Here is a 6,000-nt window from a genome sequence, read left to right on the forward strand (position 1 = left end):
TATGTCACATATAAAGACTTCCACTGCCTTAACAGACATGACCTGTGACCCTGCAGACTTGCTCATGTAAGGTTTTACATGTATGTGTTCTGCCATATACATCTACATGGCACTGTACAGCAATTCAACATCCTACCATGTATCACCTGTGTTGCACATGTGCTACACATGGGACACTGGCTAGCCAGATGGTATGTGCAGGGATGGATATCAACTATAGCATATACAGTCAAAGTCAACTAGTAGGCTATATGCCATGGGCCATGTATGAATTTAATATGAAAGGTTACCTGGCTATAGCCAACAGGTGGGTCTCTGGGGTCAGGTGGAGCAGTGCTACATTACTGATCCACAGGGTTAATGATACATTTACCATGCGGTCATCGCACCATGTCTGAGAGGGGAGCGATGTGCAGCTTTGCTGGACAGGAATGCATAGTATCGCAGGACTATGTAAAGTGTATGGGACAAGGATCTGTCCAGCATGTGGTGATCCTAGTACTAGGAAGGTGGATGTCTATGAAGTATGTGTTTGATATCAGGATGTGTACGTGTAGCATGTCCAACATCACTGGGTTGGACATGGATTTATTCAGGGTATGCATCATGCTACATAGTGGAGATGGGAAATGGGAAGGCTGGTGTAGGCCATCTGCACATGGCCAATACCCCTTAAAGGAAATATTTGATCTGATATGGGTCACTTGAGTGTTGTGTATGGCTGGACAATGATCTCTATATTCATGAATGACACCCTGTCATGATTAGGGTTGCCACATATGACTACCTGACAGGTGTGGTTATGTAGCTATCACAGGAAAGACAACTGCCCAGCTGACACACAGTGTCCATTATGTTGACCGCTGCCTAGGTGGTAGTTCATGGGTACAGGGTTATTAACATAGGGGTGACAATGCAATATGTAGCTGTCAGATTGTGGCCATATGCCACACACACCTCACCCACAAAGCCCCTTCTGTATGTTGTTCACAACACTCTGAGTCGGCTATTGCTCCTAGGTCATAGTCATTTGCATACTTCAATAGGCAGATGTCTTCTGTTTGTCTGTGTGGTATGGACTACAATGAGGGGTAATACAATTAATTAACCCTGTCTTACTGTAGCTGGCACTGGTGTGATGTGCATGTATTACTCAGACACCTTCTGTAGTGTTGGTTCTGCCAGCAGTCCCGTTGCAAAACACTTCTGTGACATAGGAATGTACATCTAGTATACCGAGTGTAGGTGGAACACAGTATGGGTGATGACATCCTATGACCTGGCAAGGTTATGATATGCAGTGTGAAATCAACCTTACTACATCTGTACTGCTGAAATCAAATAATTTGATCAAGGTTCAAGGCCTTTCAGACCAGACTCAGCAGGGTAGTAGTGCAGTACCTCCCATTATCAGTGGTGTCTCCCCCTTTGTGGGTTGTGATACCTGTTGGTGTGCACCATACAGTGTGTACACAGCCTGACATGAAGCTATGTTTTACATGATGTGTATGTGGAGAGCAACTTGTATTGCCATATGTGTATGATACAACCTGTGATGTGGACAGGTCCCATGCAGCCTGACTGCAGCTTGTACCTGCATAGTTCTGGGTACAGGGGCTCTTTGGTGTACATGGATATATGATTGTGTACCTCTTGGGGGGGACAGTGTGTTTATGTTATCCAAGACCCTATCTGGATTGCTTATTCATGCTCAGCACTTGTTCAAAAACTTGTAAGCACTACGTAAGCTAATAATTACTATAGCACTCAATCTCGAGGTAAACAGGTGTTGTACATACTTTTCTCATTTGCTTAGAGTAAAATAGCTCTTGTACTCACTTTCTTCACTTATCTAGGGGACTAAGTTTTATATTCAGGCATGTCCAAGGGTCAGCTGCCAGTGTTCTGTCTTGTCTATCTGATGAATCTGGACATCTTGAGGCAATGTAGACATTGCCTCATGTACACAGACAACCCTCTCCACCTACCACCCAACACTACAACCTGTCAGAGATGCACATATCTAGCCAAACTGGAGGTAAAGCTCTATCCAACCAAGCCTGACCCTGACAGTCATGTGGAGAAGGTAAACATTCGCACCACACCAAACTCATCACAAATTCTCACTGAATCTACCCTACCATTAACTGAGAAATCTACTCGTGTACCAACTCATTAGCTCAACGCTTTTTGGAATTCATAAACACTAATGCCCTGGATCAACATATCCACACACCCACCAGGGGCAACAATATCCTAGACCTAGGCATTACCAACATGAGTGATCGGTGTTCCACACCTGAAGTCAACTCCTTGTTGGTCCGACCTGATCATAAGCTGAACACCGTTGATATCCACATCCTGTCCCCACCCCCCCATTAAGGGAGCCACAGTATAATATGTCTACAAAGCCAACTTCATGCTTCTTAAGACAGACGTGGTGAACGTCATGACACCCATGCACATGGACAATACTGTTACAACTGCTGAATCCTACACAAATGCACTCTATAAGCACTTATTCGAGTGCATGGATCGTGCTATCCCAAACAGAACCAAGATGCTATACTCCTAATTAAGGAAGCCAATCTGGTAGTCCCCTGCCATAAAAAAACTGTACAACAGGAGGAAGACACTGTTGCAAAAGAGAGTACAATCCCTGGTCAGCCTCAGTAAGAAGGTGAGATCCCTTATAAGATCCTCCAAAGCTAGCTATGAAAACAAACCACCACTAATTCTAACAACCACAAAGCATACTATAGCTATGTCAAATATCTCGATGTCCACACCAATATCTGCTCTGAGTTACAGTACAAAGGCACGAACACTACAGAACCAACTGATATTGTCAACATCCTGGCAGATAGGTTCAGTGCTACCTTTACCCCCTCTCACCCCCTAAAGGGCCCATATCTATACAGGAAGAGTGCAGAGTTCCTGTATTCACAACTACGCAGGTAAAAGCTGCACACTCTAAAGCCAATATCACAGCATCCATGGGACAGGACAACATCCCAGGCTGCGTTTTACATGAACTTCAGAATGTACTGACTCCCCACCTATGCACCATGTTCAATAATAGCCTTGCATCAGGCTTTGTGCAGCTGAATGGTGCACAGCAACAGTTATCCCACTCCACAAAGGTAGCACCACAATGGATCATGGGACCTATTGCCCTATAGGCCTAACTAGCCTGGTATGCAAGGCTATGGAGCACATCATCATGGATCTCAGTCACAGAGACATTGGGTACCTCCAAACCTTTGACCACTCCCAGTTTGACTTTGTTAAGGGCAGACCATGCCTCCTTAACCTGGTGGACTTCTTAGAAACAGTTACCAAGGCATTAGATGAGGGTAAGGAGGTCCACACAGCCTACCAAGATCTCTCAAAGGCTTTCAGCACCATTTCTCATTCTGGTATTATCGACATACCCATCCATCTGAACATTAACCCCTACATCATGTGATGGTTTGCAAAGTGGCTCATGGTCAGAACCCACACAGTGGGAGGTGAATACCCTAGGTCCAACTGTATACCAGTTACAAGTGGCGGCCCCCAGGGCTCAGTCCTAGGACCCCTCATGTTTGGTATATAATTCTCTGACATACAGGCAAGCACAGGAGAGTTTTGGTTAAAAAGGTTTGCAGATGACTGAAAACTAGGGGATATAATTGTTTTCCCAGCTGTTACAGACACCCTCCAGAAGGATAGCACTGAGACGGATACCTGGTGTCAATATCATGGCCTCAAGCTGAATGCCAAAAAATACATAGTCATCCCCTTTGGATATAACTAATTACCCACAGACTACCACATAGGTGCTAGTCCCCTACATACAGAAAAGGTAATAAGGGATCTGGGAACCCTAGTAGATAGCAATCTCTCCTTGATACCCATAATGACAAGGTGGTTAGAATATCCTTCTACCTGGCCCCCCTAATCTTTAATGGGTTCACATCCACAACAAAGGAGGCCATTGTGCCTCTCTACTCATGACTTATTAGACCCATTAAAGGATACAACACCCCATTGGGGATATACCTTACAAGACAACTGCAACAGCTTGGAAGACCACAACAGTATCACACCAAGAGGATTACTGACCTCAAACAGATGACCTATGCAGCCCAACCTAAGAAACTCCAGCTGTACTCGGTTGCATACCGCATACTCACAGGTGATCTCTGCTTGACATACAAGGCCCATGTCCAACCCAGTATTGCTGGATATGCTCCACCTAAACAGAGGCCCCTGAGAGCCACATGCTCTAGAGATATACACCTAACCACAATGATGACTAGGAAGTGCTGTATGGATAGATTCCTGACCCAGACACTCCCCATGCTTTGGAAAATGATTCCAATGTACATCAGGCAGGGCCCCTCACTAGCACTCTTCAAGGGAAACCTTGATGTGTGGATGGGAGGCAGACATGTACCCCAGGGATCACTGCAGTGGCTCTGCTGGACAGAGGCACAGGGAACTAATGGCGCTGCCATTCAGCAGCACAGGGAACTAACTTATGGGGGTGGTGAAAGCCAACAAACTCTAGCTAGGCTTATAAACACCCTTGGTAAGACAGCCTAGTACCTACCATTGCACTTATTACATATCTTATGTGCATGGATAGTTAACTAGCTCTTCCATTTTACTTTTGCTATTATGCTGATAAATTGTCGGGTGACTACAAGTCATATGTATCCTGTTATTGTGTATTGTAAATGCCAATAGACATAACTAATGTTTGCCTAACATAACAGTAATGCTGTGTAACTTGTAATACATATCTGCCTACAATACTGTACATTACACAGTTATTGGCACAATATCCCACAATGCAAATCATAATTGCACAGTGGGCCAACCTTCGACATGTTATTTTCAGTAATACACCCATACATATGGCTACTGTTATAATATATCAACATATACTATCCCCTGTTATAGCACATACTTGTTGGACCATCCCTGCCACTGACAGCGGCTGGTGAGGAATATTTGCGTTCAAAGCCCTTATATAGCAACCCTTGTGGTGTATGCAGTGTTTGCCTCGTGACTTACAACAGTACACACATAAATACTACAAGCATTACTATGCTCAACAATACATCACTACAAGATAACTGTTTCCACTATATGGATTGCGTGCACTTTAAATATTACAGAACAGGTATTAAATACACAGACATACTGAGTGTTCTACATACCTTATTAGTAACCCTAGGTGTTGCTGACTGTTGATTGAATCCTTTTCGGTTTGTGTTCCAATCTTTATTGTAACGTTTTGCTGGTATATATGGATGGTTTGAATGTGTCATAAGCCATCCTTTTCTAGTTAAATATCGGTAACATGTGCTATCCTGACCACCAACTGGTGTTCCAAAGTAGTTAATTAGATGCACTTTAGCTGTGCAGCTACTCCATTAGCCGATACCATGGTAACAGTGGTGTATAATTGAGTACTCCACTTGGGCGTTGTCCATTTGCCTTACTTTCAAGGAAGATGGCCTGGATGTGTTGTTTGTGATGTATTTCAACAGCTATATGGAGACAGACAGAGATATATTAGCTTCATGACTCCTGTGGATTGTGTGTAATGGCTAGACAATTTTGTTCTACATGTGAGTACAGCTGTTATATGTCAGAACATTGCTACTTATGCAGGGTTTGTTTGTACCTGATACTTCTGCAGATGTTTCAGTCTGGCAAGGATGTTTGGGCAGTTCAAGGCTGTATGGCTATGCATGAACTGCTATGTGGTTTACAGTGTGCTCACCAGACATCCTTGATTTGGTGTACATGTGTATCATACTGTGCTGTTACTCAGTAATTGGTAACACTTCCCAGTGTATACACAACCCTCTGAAACGGGATTAGTGCAAACAAACCCTGTAATATCAGCAGCTGTTCCATTGTATAAAAGCAACTATTTCACGTAGGGCCATGTTAGTGTGTTTCTGACAAGTTATGTTAAGGCTTCTGCAGATGTCGTACAGT

This window comes from Protopterus annectens, chromosome 5.part1 (genome assembly GCF_019279795.1).
Source record: "Protopterus annectens isolate FY-2018-M chromosome 5.part1, PAN1.0, whole genome shotgun sequence".
NCBI lineage: Eukaryota > Metazoa > Chordata > Ceratodontiformes > Protopteridae > Protopterus > Protopterus annectens.